Source organism: Tenrec ecaudatus, chromosome X, assembly GCF_050624435.1.
Source record: "Tenrec ecaudatus isolate mTenEca1 chromosome X, mTenEca1.hap1, whole genome shotgun sequence".
Lineage (NCBI taxonomy): Eukaryota > Metazoa > Chordata > Mammalia > Afrosoricida > Tenrecidae > Tenrec > Tenrec ecaudatus.
This window is the reverse complement of record NC_134548.1, coordinates 128,843,286-128,859,313: the sequence shown is the minus strand read 5'-3', so window position 1 is coordinate 128,859,313 and position 16,028 is coordinate 128,843,286. Positions and strand designations below refer to the sequence as shown.

The following is a 16,028-nucleotide window of genomic DNA, read 5'->3' as shown; positions in this document are numbered from 1 at the left end:
TTGGAAAACTGACCTCATTCAACGCTACAGCATTACTGACACCTTAAAACTTAAAAAAAATGAGTTGCACATGCCTCAAGTAAAATGATTTAATTATTAATATATATAGAGAGACTGCTTAAATATGTATCCTATTACAATTATCAATATGTCCTACACTTTATATGTTCACATTGTGGTAGCAATAAATATAACCAATGAACATATTACCATTTCTTGAATGAAGATTATAAACTTTATTTCATGTTTTTTTTCCAGCTAATCTGACTCCACACATTGCCTGTGAAAAAAATACCATTTAAAAAAAAGACAAATCTGGAGGGAGGGTGTGATGTAAAGGGGAAATGATTACAAGAATCTACATCTAACTTCCTACAAGAATTTATATATAACCCCCTCCCTGGGGGAACAGACAACAGAAAAGTGGGTCAAGGGAGAATTCAGACAGTGAAAGATATAACATAATAATAATAATTTATAAATTGTCAAGGGTTCATGAGGGAGGGGGAGCAGATAGGGAGGGAAAAAATGAGGAGCTGATACCAAGGGCTCAAATAGAAAGCAAATGTTTTGAGAATGATGAGGGCAACAAATGTACAAATGTGCTTGACACAATGGATATATTTATGCATAATAATAAGAGTTGTGTGAGCCCCCAATAAAATGATTAAAAATAAATAAAATAAACAGCTTTATTGGGACATAATCCAATTTTCATCCAATCATATGAAGAAACGTGTAATCATTATCACAATCGATTTTTAAACATTTTCTTCTTTCTTTTACTCCATGTTATCAGCTCCCCATTTCCCCGCAACCTCTCCTGCCACACCCCAGAGGGACCATTAATACAGTTACTGTCTCTATAAATTTATTTCTCCTGGATTCCATACACCAAAATCACACAAAAACAAAACACTAAGATTCAAAAAGCTAATAATAACAAAATAAATACAGAAAATCCCCATTTGATTGAAAAACCAGAAAATATTAAAAACTAGTACAACTTCAAGATGGCTCAAAAGGGAGATCAATTAGTAAAGTGTCAGATTTTAATCTGCCATAATCCACTTTCCAATGTGCTCTGCATGATATAGCAAGACTATTCAAGTCCTTGGTCTACGTTCAGAGGTGTTTTTACCAGAGGCTTAATCCATATAAAATTCCCTTCACTTATTTTTTTAACTGAGAGATCCTTTAATTGAGTCAAAATGGCTTAAAACTTTTTATAAAGCAGACAGAATATAAATTACCATGTCATTGCCTGACTATATCCTCACTCTACTTCTGGCTTTCTTGCAACTTCCAGGGAAATTTGCAACTACCTCACAAGATATACTTCTCCGTAGGGTAAACCAACAATTTTCCTTTTACCCCCTCCCAAAGCACTTTGATAGAACCAATCATAATGATAGCACGCATCCCCAGCTTTGAAACGGAGGTCACCAAGAAATAACCTCAAATTTTCATTTTATTTTTTCTTTAACTTCTTTATAATGAAGCCTCACTTTAGTCTACATTCACTACACATTAAGAATATACAAGCTTTTCATGATAAGAAGCAACTTTTGAGTATCACTGGTCTTATGAAGGGCTGTCCTCCTTATGACATTATATGCAAAACTGAGACGATAAACAAGACTCCAAAGTCAACTGATAAGTCAACATCAATTGGCGATTTCTTATAAATAACCATAGAAAAAGTAATAAACATGAGATTTGTATTGTTGTGTATCCCTCGATAATTTGTGGAGTTGCCTACTAAGTGATCATAAAAATAATAACCCTTAAATTGTTTGCTAACAAGTATTGCTATACGATTCCTAGAGTCACATGATTGCTGGTAATCATGACAGCTTCTAAAAGAACGTGGCTGGAGAACAGCAGCTCAAGGGAGACTTGAGTGTCATTGCATACTCATTCATACTTTTCGTAATGTGTGGCATGTGCTTATAATATTTTGAAGATAAATAGGATTTAATTTAAGTTTTTTAAAGCATCTTCCTTGTGCCTTGGCTCCACTTTATAGTCCAGGTCATCTTTCTTTGGGAAACACCGAGAGTTTGCGAGTTCCAAAGCGACCCCCTGGCACTATGGTTACAAAAGTATTTTCAGCGTAACATTCAAAATAACTACAAAATTAGTTTATTGGAAGCTGGTAGAAAATAACTATGTTTTGAGAGCACCTGCCTTATAAAGGAAGCTAGAAACAAAAGACAAAAAGGAAGCGGGAGATGCTCAAGTCGGAAAACAGATCCGTTGGTTTTCAAAATTACCCTCAAGACTAGGCCTTGGAACACGGAAGAACCATCAACAAAATTGTGCCTCCCTCCTAGTAGCATTAACCAGCACCTCTTTCCTCCCCTCCTGACAGATCCAAAAGGTCCCTGATGCTGCATGGCCTCCTGTTCTCTCACTCTGAACCCTTTCTGAATCTTCTCAGCTGATTGATCAAATTAGCTATCCACTCCCATGATAAATCCATGCTAAAAACATTGAAACACAAAGAGAACTGACTAGTCTACAATTTCATGCTTTAGATTAATCTATTAAAATTAAGTGGACCCAGGACAATTCTCTGAAATTCATATTACCAAAGTCTATTGGTTCCAATGAGATCTTAGAACTGCTTATTTTCCTCCCTTCCACCTCCTGTCCACCTGAAAGGAGCATGCATGAAGGTTTGTTTGGTTAGGGATGAGGAGGAGAGAGATGGGTGTGGTAGTTACATAATCTGGTGTCAATTTGGGACTTGAGAGGATTAAGAGTGAAGGGATGGAGTCTAGCCTGTCAATGGTGTCATAGCCAGAGGCCTCTGTGTGGGCATGGCCTTCTGAGAATTCTGAGCAATCCAGTATTTCCTCCTGGGAGGCAGGAGACACCTCTCTCTCTCTCTCTCTCTCTCTCTCTCTCTCTCTCTCTCTCTCTCTCTCTCTCTCTCTCTCTCACACACACACACACACACACACACACACTCTCTCTCTGCTCACTTCCTGTGAGACATCCTGAGAAGAAGCCACAATGACCTAACCTGATGCAGCCTTGTGTGCTGGAGATGCCATGTGGAGACCCTTCCCAGAGCTTAGATGCTTACAACACCACTGGACCCAAAGACTTTCTAACCACTAGCCTATGATCATCCTGTATTCGGCGTCATTGCATGTATTTAGTTAGTCTGAAGAGAACTTTATAGATCGGTATTGGACACATGAGCTAATATCGAACTTATGGGCTTGAACTGGATTGGGTTGGTACGCTTGCTTAATGTACAATTACCCTTTATATATGTGTCTCTTATACAAATATGAGTTTCTATGGATTTGTTTCTCAAGTCTACCCGGCCTAACACAGTGGGGAAGATCACCAAACCAAACTCCCTGCCATCAAGTCAATAACAATTCATAGTGACCGCTAGGACAGAGTAAAACTACCCCTGTGGGTTACCAAGGCTGGAAATCTTTGTGGAATTAGAAAGTCTCATCTTTCTCCCACAGAGTGGTTGGTGGTTTCAAACTGCTGAGCTTGTGGTTAGCAGCCCAACCTGTAACTCACTGCACTACAGTAATTAGTACCTGCTCCACTTCCTAGAGTAGAACAGGATACCTTTGTCATGGGCGAAGTCTCCCTTGCCAACCCATACTCATAACTCAACTGCTCCGGCAGCAAAGCTGCAATAGCAAATCTCAGGAAACGTTGAAATTGCAGAGAAGGTTTCAAGACAATTAAATTCATCAACTAACTGCTACTGAGTCAACTCTGTCCATAGTAACACTGTGTTACAGCAGGACTGTATTCCACAGGTTTTCAGTGGTTGGTTTCCAGATAGAGATAGTTAGATCACCAGGAATTTCTTTCAAGGGATCACTGAAAGGATTCTACCATCCAAACTTAGGTTCATAACCAAGTAGTTGACCGTTTGCACCATCCCGGGATTCCTATAGATTATCTTATCAGGGGCCTCCCTGTGCCTCAGAATAGAGTGCACTCCAAAGGGTTTTCAAAAGTAGATGGCCAGTCTGTTCTTTCAAGGGGTGCTTGGGTGAACATGAACCACTCACTTCTTGATAAGAGACTCCTGGAGATATTCTTCTCACTCCTATTGAGTCAACTATGAATCACGATGACCCTATAGAGCAGAGTAGACCTGCCCCCGGTGACTTTCTGAGCCTAAATCTCAACAGGAGCAGATAGTCTCATCCATCTCCTTCAGAACATGAGAGAGAGTTTGCACTGCTGTCTTTGTGTTCAAAATCCAACCCTGACCCAACAATACCACCAGGGCTCCTGGAAATGGCCTTAGTGGTTCGATGTCAGGATCCATGACCGTGGTTGTTGGGTGCTCTCAACTAAGCCCTGGTTCATAGAGACACTATCTTCAACAGAATGAAACACTGCCTGATCCTGTGCCTTCGCCATAATTGCTTCTAGAATTGTTTAAGCTCATCGTTGTAGTCACTGTGTCAATTCGTCTCATTAAGCATCTTCCTTTTTTTTTGTGACCCGCTACCTGACCAAGAATATCCTTCTCCAATAACCAGTCCCACTTAATGATATGGCCAACCACATGAGATGAATTCTTACCACTTGTAAGGAGTATTCTGGCTATATGCCTTTCAAGACATTTTTTTTAATAGAGTGCCTTATTTACACAAAACTGCCTTTTTCTCATACTCCCACACCCACTATTGCTCACTCAGCTTTAAGATCAGACCATCACACCAATGACACTTGTGCTTCCCACAGCTCTGAGTACATGCTTCCCTCAACCCCCCAGGCACACACTTACCAATCCTTGATGCTAAATTGACCAATGCTGAAAGATTCATTTTATTTGTTATATACAGCAAACCAGCCTTGGGCACAAGCCCAGCTAGGTGGAGAGTTCTTTGACCTTGGCCTTTTTCTGCTTGGCAATGCGAACTACTGATTTGGGGACCAGGACGTGGTCACACCATTGGCGGTAGGTCTCATCGTGTCTGTCATTGTCGTTGGTTCTAATGACTTCCATCACCTTAGCCAGGTATCTTTTGTCTTCTGAGTTCACCTGTGTGAAGGCAACATTCGTATTGATCTTTCTGAGCACCAGGTGTCCGTCTTGCTCTTGATGATGTTGTAGGGAATACCCCATTTAATGGCACAGGGTCAAAAGGAAGACCATCAGCTGGATGGGGTCCACATCGCCATGTGTGATCACCACCATCTGAAACTTCTTGTTCTGAACCAGGATGGTCACTGTGCTGACGCCAGCTCACAGAACAGGGGACCTCCTTGTGGGGACGTCCCCTTTGCCAGCTGCCTCTGTTTCTTCTCCTGCTTGGTCTCTGGCCTTTATCTGTGGGCCAGTTTCACCAACTGCATAGCTATCTAGCAGTCTCGAGGCCGGTTAAACTGGTTGATGGTGGAGACAGTGGGGCCACATTCAGCCCCTTGTACAGAATTACCCGCTGCCACTGCAGCCGGATGTAGTGCAGCCATCAGACGAAGTGGATCAGGACCCTCTTGGCCTTGATGTCCTGGCCAGTACTGACGTTCTCGGGGCCTTTTCTTGAGTAGGGGGTTCACCAACCTCTTGGCCTCTGGCTTCTTGATGACTGCGAGCACTGGGGCTACCTTCTTACCCTTGACCTTCTTCCCTTTCGGCAACATGGTGGGCTGGATGAGAGACCAGATTTGTTTTTTATTAATGGAAATACTTGGTATATGTAATAGTCTTCCCCAACAATATATTTGAAATGCGTCAATTATTTGGCCACTTTTCTTAAATTTTTGAGCTTTTACATATGTATGAGGTGATTGAAAATGCTATGGCTTTGATCAGGCTCACCTTAGTCCTAAAAGTGGCAGCTTTGCTTTTTTTTAAAATCATTTTATTGGGGGATCATGCAACTCTTATTATCAGGCATACGTATATCCATTGTGTCAAGCACATTTGTACATTTGTTGCACTCATCAATCTCAAAACATTTACTTTCTACTTGAGCCCTCGGTATCAGTTCCTAATTTCCCCCCCCCCTCCCCGTTCCTCCCTCCCTCATGAACCCTTGATAATTTATAAATTATTATTATGTTGTCTCTCACACTGTCTTACATCTCCTTTCACCCACTTTTCTGTTGTCTGTACCCCCAGGGAGGGGTATGTAGATCCTCATAGTTGATTCCCCACTTCTACCTCACCTTCCTTCCACCCTCCCAGAATTGCCACTCTCACCACTGGTCCTGAAGGGTTCATCTGTCCTGGTTTCCGTGTGTTCCCAGTTCTTATCTGTACCAGTGTACATCCTCTGGCCTAGACAGATTTGTATGGTAGAATTGGTATAATAATACAGGGGGGGCAGGAAGCATTTAAGAATTAGAGATAAGTTGTATGCTACACCATTGCTACACCGCACCCTGATGGACTCACCTCCTCCTCGAGGCCCTTCTGATAGGGGATGTCCAGTTGTCTAAAGATGGGGTTTAGTCCCCCACTTCACACTGTCTCTCATTCTCAATAATGTGACCTTTTTTGTTCTTTGATCCCTGATAACTGATCCCTTTGACACCTCATGATCACACAGGCTGTATGCTTCCATGTGAGCTTTGTTGCTTCTGAACTAGATGGCTGCTTGTTTACCTTCAAGCTTTTAAGACCCCAGATGCTATATCTTTTGGTAGCCAGGCACCATCAGCTTCCTTCACAACATTTGCTTATGCACCTGCTTTGTCTTCAGCAATCATGTGGCGAAGGGGAGCATCATGGAATGCCAGTTTAATAGAACAAGGTTTTCTTGCATTGAGGGAGTACTTGAGTGGAGGCCCAATGTCCATCTGTGACCTTAATACTAAACCTATAAATATATGCACATAATCTATTTCCCCAGCATCATATATAAATATATTTAACATATGTACATGCCTGTATTTGGATCTCTATAATTGCCCTTTGTCTCTTAGTTCTTTCCTCTGTTTCCTTTTACTTTCTTCTTGTCCCACTATCATGCTCAGCCTTCATTTGAGTTCCAGTAATTCCTCTAGGTTACATTGCCCTTGATCAAGCCCTTCCAGGTCTCTTATATCCTCCTTGCCACTGATTTTGGATCACTAGTTGTTCCCTTGTTCTTGGGTTGGTCCCCCACCAGTTCCTTTCTCCCACTCCCCTTCTTCCATATCCCCCCAGAACCATTGTTCCCATTCTTTTCTTCTCTGAATTAATTATCCCGCCTATCTTATCTAAATAGCCATGCAGAAAACTATCAATAAGTTTAAAAACCAGGCAAAGCCAAATAAAACAACAAAGGAAGTCAAAACCAACAAAACAATAACAACATCAAAACAAACACAAAATAACAATAACAAAATTAAAGCCACTGCAAAAAATGGAGATGCCTATAAACAGTCTGTTTGTTGGCCTTTGTGAGTGTTTCCCAGTCGAGTCTGATGGAGTGCATCGCTATAAAGCAGTGATGAACACATGAAGCACATTGACGCATGGGAAGAACAGGAGGAAATCATGGTATAAGTGAAGTAAGTCAAGCACAAAAGGACAAGTACAACATGAGGTAACCTTTAAAAATGGGTATAAGGGAAAAGCTATTATATACACACACCCCTGGGGTGAGGTCCAGCAACTCTGGCAGGGACCAAACCCAATTCAGGGATACATATGGCAACCAACTAAATAATAGGGTGAAAGAAAAAGAAAAAAAAGACATAGGTAGGGGTTAGCAGGGCACTGATCCACCCAAGGGGAGCGTAGTTTTTATATCTGCACAGGAGAAGGAGAGAGAGAGTCCAAGCTTCAAACCGATGTGCCAAGACATGAATACAACATAGCGGCATGTACCAGGGAACCAATAGAGAGGTCCGTTGAACTGGCCCCATTTCCGGCTATGTTGAAACACACACACACACACACACACAGACACACACACCTCAGAAGAATGCACTTGAGAGGACAGCACTGGGACTACAGCTTGGGGAGAGGGATGCGTCGCATCAGAGTACACGGGAGAAACGTAAAGGGATAGAGATGGAGGAAAGGACATCCTGGCCCACCAAGCCCCAAGGACGATGTTCCTGCTCAGAGCAGACAATGCATGGGGAGGACCATAAGGCTGGCCCCACCATCCCTCACTGAACCATGGCGCCGCAGGTGATAGCACTGGAGACACAGGGCGGGAATAGTGCACGGTCTGCCCATCACGCTGGGGTGAGGCACTGAGGACCTGCAGCAGTGCAGTGGGGGAGCAGACTGATGAGACTCCCTGGAGAATACTTGGGAGTTTTGATTTTTAACCCTTTAAAGAGGTATTCTGCAGGAGTTTTGTCTGCATAGTAAGTTGACTGATTTCCTGACTGCTGGTTTTCATGAATGTTGATTGTGGACCCAACCAAAATGACACCCTTGACAACTTCAATCTTTTCTTCATTTTTCATGATGCTATTTATTGGTCCAGTTGTGAGTATTTTCACGTTATTTCTGCTGAGGTGTATGCCACACATAAGACTACAGTCTTTGACCTTCATTCTCTCTTTGTTTTCAGTAAGCAAGGTTGTATCATGTGAGTACTGCAGATTACTAATAAGCCTTCCTCCGATCCTGATGCTGAATTCTTCATCTAATCCAGCTAGTTGAATTGTTTGCTCAGCATATATATTGAATAAGTATGGGAGGAAATACCACCCTAATGCACACCTTTCCTGATTTCAACCTGTAAACTAGCTCCTTGTTCTCCCTTTGGGTCTATTTATGAACTCTAGATGTTATCCATAATTTGTGATGATCCATACAGTCAAATTATGTACACAGTCTATAAAACAAGCATAAACAAATTTCTGGTACTCTCTGCTCTCAGCCAAGGCTCATCTGATGTTAGGAGCGATGGCCCTCATTCCATGCCCTCTTCTGAAGCAGGCTTGAATTCATGGCAGCTCCCTGTTTAGTATTGCTGTAATCATTTTCTTATTATCTTTAGCAAAACTTTTGTTTACTTGCATGTGACACTAATAACATTACTTGCAATTTTCTGCATTCTGTTTGGTGACTTTTCTTTTCTTTTAATTAAATCATTTTATTGGGGTCTTGTACAACTCTTATCACAATCCACACATAACCCATTGTTTCAAGTACTTTTGTGCATTTGTTTCCCTCATCATTCTCAAATATTTGCTTTCTACTTGAGCCCCTCGTATTCACTCCTCATTTTTCCCTACTGACCCGATCCCCACTCCCCCATGAAGTCTTGATAATTCATAAATTATTATTATTTTGTCATATCTTACACCATCTGATGTCTCCCTTTACCCACTTCTCTGCTGTCCGTCCCCCAGGGAGCAGGTTATATGAAGACCCTTGTAATCTGTTCCCCCTTTCTCCCTGATCTTCCCTCCACCCTCCCAGCATCACCACTCTCACTACTGGTCCTGAGGTGTTCATCTGTCCTGGATTCCCTATGTTTCCAGTTCCTATCAGTACCACTCAGCACTCCCCCTCATTCACAATGATATAATTTTTTTTTTTGGTCTTGATGTGTGATCTCACAGACTGGTGTGCTTCTACCATGTGGGCTTTGTCATTTCGCAGTTAGATGGCCACTTGTTTATCTTCAAGCCTTTAAGAACCCAAACTCTATATCTTTTGATAGCCAGTCACCATCAGTTTTCTTCACCATATTTGCTATGCACCCATTTTCTGGAGCGATCCTGCCAGGAAAGTGAGCATCTCAGAGTGCCGAATTGTTAGAACAAAGTGTTCTTGTGTTGAGGGAGTACTTGAGTAGGGGCCCACTGTCCATCTGTTTCCTTAATACTAAACCTATAAATATATGCACATAGATCTATTTCCCCCTTGTCATATATAAATATATTTACATCTGTATATGCCTGTATTTAGTTCTCTATAAATGCCTTTTGCCTCCTAATTATTTCCTCTATTTCTTTTTTACTTTCCTCTTGTCCCCCTATCATGTTCAGCCTTCATTTATGTTTCAGGAATTCCTCTCTGTTGCATTGTCCTTGATCCAGACCTGCCAGACCTCCTATATCCTCCTTGCCACTGATTTTGGATCACCTGTTGTTCCCTTGTTCCTGAGTTTATTAGACCCACTTATTTTCCCCCCGCCTCCTCCTTTCCCATTCACCCCCAGAACTGTCATCCCGTTGTTCTCTCTTCTGGCTTGTTTATCCCACCTTTCCTTTCCAGATAGACATCCAGTGACAACAATATGCACCAACCCAAGACTGAGCACAATGAAGTAACAATAGAAAATTTAAAAGTAGCTGCAACAACAAGAACAAACTCTATAAACAGTTCAAGGCCTATTTGTTGTCCTTTACACGTGCTTTCCAGTCGAGTCTGATGGGGTACCATGCCCTGGCCCCACAGCTATCCCTGGAATTTCCAGGGGACTTCATTTCTCTGCTCCCCCTACTGCTCTGCTGCACGCCCCCAGTGTCTGGCTTCAGCATAGTGGGCTCAGGGCAGGAACAATTCAAACTTGTGTTTCTATTGTTGTGTTGTCCCCTGTGGAGCTATAGATCAGTGAGGAACATTGTGTCCCATGGTGGGGCCGGTGGTCTCTGTGCATTGCTGCTCTGAGCAGGAACATTGTCCTTAGGGCTTGGTGAGCCAGGATGTGCTTCACTCTTTTTTGCCCCTATCCCCCCTAATTGGCTCCCATGTACTCTGACTGTTGAAACCCAAGGATTGATTTTTTTCTTTCCAATTTAAAAATGCAGAACCTGTTTTGCCCTTTTGATTTTCAAACTTCAAGTCTTTGCCCATTATAGATACATTTAAAAAGTATTGCTACATATATTTCCTAAATATATACCATAGAATAAGAGCTACAACACAGATGTATGCACACCCACCCATGTTCACCATAGCATGGTTGACAATAGCAAGCAGGTGGAAATAAAGTAAATGTCTATGCATAGAAGATTGAGTAAAGAAACATTGGGACATATGCTCTGTACAGTACTATGGACTAAAAAATGGAGAAAGGTTGAATAACAGACGTATATTATATGAGACCACTGGTAGAAAGAAACTATTGAACCTGGGTTTATACCAAAGGAAACAGACTTTGGTGGTTACCAAAGTTGGGAGTGCAAATGAGAGAAAGGCAGGAGCAGCCTAAAGGGTAAAGCAGGCTTTGAACTGGTGGAAGGGGAAGCCAACCTTCAACAAAGGGAAGAAGGGAAATCCAAGAGGGGGAGAGAGAAGGCCAACGATTGCGTGTTTAATAAGTCCTTTAAGTTGTTTAATACAAATTGATTATCTGTGATGTAAATCCCCACCTGATTAACTCACAACCTAAAATTATTTTTAAAATAATAATTGATACTAGAATACCAGTTCATGCATGCATGCAGTTCATGCATGCATGGATTATCCCGCACAAAACATGTTTACTCATGTCTCTGTGATGAAGGATTTATGTTCTTTCCATAGTAAACTTGTCTTAGTGTCATTAGGACTTTTGATGATTTTGCGTGCCATCAGATTGAGAGCAGCTAATGTCAAATTTCTAACAGGACTCAAGTAGTCATCTACTCCAATCATTAACGTTTACAGGAAAACTTTTTTTGAATGGATCAATCCTTTTATAGGAAGTTGAGAAGAGCGAAATTTTTAATCCCAGGGCATGAAAATGCAATGAGGAAATTCCAGAAACTGGTGGCAGAAGACCGTAGAACTGCCTTTGTTGTGGTATATATTGAACTTAGAATCCCGCATGACTATATTGCATTTTAGCAACTATCTTAGCCTCGGCATGCTTTAAGGGTGCCAAACGTGTTGTGCAAAGCTCAGCTAGCTCAAAGAGCTTTTAAACAGGATCAAAACAAAGATGATTTTATGGGATCATAACTAAGGGTTTTCTTTTAATTTATCCATCTGACCCCAAATAACATCCAATCAAAATAGTGACTTCCAATGGGATCTCTTGGACAGGTAAATTTAAGGTGGAGTGGTCACCTTAGAAGATGAGAGCAACTGTTTGGGGACACCATATTTTGTTAAGAAAAGGCCTGGCATTTGCACAAAGGAATTTTTTCCATCACAACAGTTTTCCTGTTCATTCTTCCATTCTCTCAGGGCAGCAAGTGCTGTCCTACGGGAATTCCACTAGGAAAACCCCTCTGCACCTATGTTCTGGCCCTATCGGACTCCTTTTGGTTCTGGAGGCCCAAGGAACGTTGAAAAGGGTCCTGATTCTGTCCTGCCAGGATGCCAAAGCTGCTATTTTGCTGTGATGGAAAACGAAGAGTGCAGAACTTTCCCGGAAGCAGTAGAGAGATGGAGACACTGGCTTCAGAAGTGTATAGATAGATGGAGGATATGTTGAGAAAACAGTAACTTCGCATTTTATTTCTTGTTCTTTATTAAAAGTCTCTGTAATGTTGTTGCAATACCTTTGACTTACTCTCTTCCACCACTTTGACTTTTCAAACCATGCTTCGCAAGCCTCTTTCTGTTCAGCTCTTTGACGTCATCCTGCCCTTCGTTTGCTCTGGTCAAGAACAAGCTTTAGAGTCTCTTTTGACTGCATTTTGGTCTTTTTTGTTTTTCTTGTCTTTTTAATAACATTTTGTTACCTTCATGTATGACCTCTTTGATGTCATCCCACAACTCATTGATACAACCAATCTATTTCTGAGGTCGTCTCTAAATTTAAGTAGGATGTTGATATTTTAGCTTGATACTTCAGTTGATTTTTGGATGTGGTTGCATTTTCTTCAGCTCACCTTGACTTTACAAAAGGGCAATTGATGGACTGTTCTGAAGGCAGCCCGAGGTGTCCTCAGACTGATGAAACTGAGCTGCTTCTTGTTTTTTGTTCTTCCCCCACAATTTGTAGATGTATGGTGTTTCCCAAAGTGGGCAATACCGCCCCTGGTGGTGGGGGATGGAGGCCACTGAAATGATCCCGGTGACAGCAAACAATACTTACACTCTTCACTGGATTATAAGTTATTGTTAAAGAGATTTTAATTGCAATGTGGGGGGGGGGGCGCAGCATGCTGAGGAACCCTGGTGGGCAGTGGGGTATGCACTAGGGTGCAAGTTGCAAGGTGTAAGTAAGCTGGAAGCCATTAGCCACTCCACAGGAGAAAGATGAAGAAGTTCTGCACAGTTCTCTAGAGGTGCTGAGTGGGAATCGACTCAATTAAAGTGAGAGGGCGGACATTGATTTTTTTTCTTTCAATGAAAAGGATACAGGAGGCCAAATAAATTTGCGAACCTAGTACATTGTAGAAGCTCGTTTAAAAAGTCTTCAATTTCCTCATCGTTGGCATTAATGGTTGCTGCATAAATTTAAATAATAGTCATATTATCTTGTCTTCCCTGTATGTGTATGAATATTATCCTAACACTGATAGCATTATATTTCAGAATAGATCTTGAAATTTTCTTTTTAAGCTGATTGTGACAGCATTCTGCTTCAATTTGTCATTCCTAGCTTGTTAGATAATATGATTGTCTAAATCAAAATGGCCAATATCAGTACATTTCAGTTTATAAATGCTTAGGCGATCAATCTTTATGCATTCCATTTCATTTGTGACAATTTCCTGGTTTCATTTTCATGATTACATATTCTGATTAGCAACGTCTGTTTTAAGTTGTGCCTTCTCAAATGCCACAACAGGAAATGAAGTTCCTGACAACTTTACTCCAACTATGTCATTCCTTTGAGGAGACAGCTCTTACCAGTCAAATTTGAGTGTCTTCCAACCTGAGAGGCTCATCCTCTGGAACTGTATTAATAAGATTTTTTTCAGTGGCTATTTTAATTTTCAGAAAGATGGCCTCTTTCTTTTAGGTCTCTCTTAGTCTGAAGGGTGCACCAAAACCTGACCACCATTGCTTCCAGCATCACCGCCACAGGTAATCCACCACAGAGAAGCACTGAGCTGTGTGACAAGGTCTTGCTATTTGCACATGTCACTTCCAGCCCCAAACCATCAAAATTATTTGTGATTCTCTAACCTCTTCCTCTGTGCTCACCACCCAGGCAATATGTGGTCCAAAGAGTGTACCTGGAAGACGGGGGTCTTCATCAGCCTGCATCTATCTTGCATCATCCTGTGTCCTTCAGTATTTGTGTGGAACAGCGCTTTCTTACTCACCCCAACCTGCACTGATATCCGCTATGCGTGAGAAAGAAGCCATTGTGATTGTAGGATACTGGATTTTTTTAAGTTAACGAATTGCTATAGTATAGCCTACCCTTTATTAATAAATTGTTATTTCTTAAATTTAAAAAGACATTCATTGGAACAAGTGGTTGGCAATCAATAATAAAACAATCTCAGAGGAAATAGATGTGTGCTGTTATGTCTAAGTAGCAGCAGAATTTGTCCACTCCATTCCTACCCCACACTAGCTTCATTGGGACAGCTGCAGGGAAGCACAGTAAACCTTTAAAAATCCAAGGCAATAATTCAATTGGTAGTTTGGCCATTCGATCATATAGCTCAGAGAGATCGTTTCTGGTAAATTGACTTTCGTTGAAGTGACATTTGTTTACTTGGTTGGATTCAGGTTTTCAAACTCATACAGAGGTCTAGTCAAATACATTATTTTTGTGGGAGATAGTTTCAAATTATGCCACACAAAAAGCACCTACTCCATCCATACAAGGTCAGTTCTACCTCAATCACTCTACTATCTGCTCTTTGTCCAACAAGTCTGGTAAATTATCAAGATGTCCTGAAGACTCTTTTTTTCAGAAGTTAAGAAGCAACAAATCCTAACTCTGAGTACATAAACTAAGGTTCTTCCTCTTCTATCTTCTCCAAACAATTTAGGAGGATCAACTCATCTCCTTCTTCACAAATACCCTCTTAAGACTTAAAGAAATGGACTCATTTTTTACTGGTGATTAACACTTAGGCCTTAATACAATGTTGAGTTAAAACAATACAAAAAACGTTTTAGGTCTTTTCAGAGGGTTGCATTGAGCTGCCTGCGTTTTCAGGGGTCCCCTTTAGGAGTCACCACCATGGCAGAAGACATCAAGACCAAAATCAAGAAGTACCAAATTACCCCTTTTGACGGATGCTTCTCCAACAAGAACCAAACCAGGAACTGCTGGCACACCTGGACTTCCACCACTGCGAGAAGGTGATGAATACCAAAGGGTGATGTCGCCATGTGTCAGTGGTATCAGCATGTGTACAAGTCCCTCTGCCCATGTCCTGGGTGTCTGTGTGGGACAACTGCCAGGTGGACGGCAAGATCTGAACTGGCCCTCCTCGCGTCTCTCCTGGGATCCTGACTCATGACTTAACGAATAATAAAAACTAATTGGAAATGTGGGAAAAAAAGTTTTTAGGAAACTATTTCTTAGCAGAAAGTCCACATTTTATGGAACCCTGCTTTCCTATGGATTGCTGAAGCCTTGGTTTTAGCCAGCATTTTCAATGCAGCTTGAACTTCTTCCTTCAGTACCACTAATTCATGCTTAGATTCCATTTGCTGAAATGGTGGGATGTTGATCAGCTCTTGATTGTGCCATGACCCTGTGTTACTTCCATCTTCTTTTGATGCTTCATGTCTCCATCAATATTTTACCCTTAGAATCTTTCCATATGGCAGGTCAAGGCTTTATTTTTTCTTGACTCATAAAATGGAAGCACTCAAGAAAAAATAAAGCCTTGACCTTGAGTGTGTTCTTTCCTTTTGGTTTTCTAACTCCAAATCTTTGCACATTTCACCTCAAGCTTCCCTTTGAGATTTTCTGTTCAACTCTCTGACTTCCGTCATTTCTTCCATTTGCTTTACCTACTCTATGATGAAGAGCAAATTTTAAAGTCTCTTTTGGAATCCACACTGACCTTTTCTTTCCTTCCTGTATTTTTATCCTACTGAAATCTTTTCTTGATTATTATTGGGACTCAAGGAAAACCGCTTTGTTCATAATTCACAGTGACCTGAGCTTCTAACACTAACAAGTGATTTGGTCAACTGGCAATCAGGCCACACTATATTCTCCGTAGGGCTAGTCATTTGACAAATGGCACTGAACTACCACTTTCTT

The 16,028-nt window shown here is 41.3% G+C and overlaps 1 pseudogene; it reads right to left on the bottom strand.

Moving 5' to 3' along the window:
• Positions 1-4,834: 4,834 nt before the first annotated feature.
• Positions 4,835-5,646, bottom strand: LOC142433719 (large ribosomal subunit protein eL8 pseudogene; annotated as a pseudogene).
• Between the last annotated feature and the right edge of the window lie 10,382 nt (positions 5,647-16,028).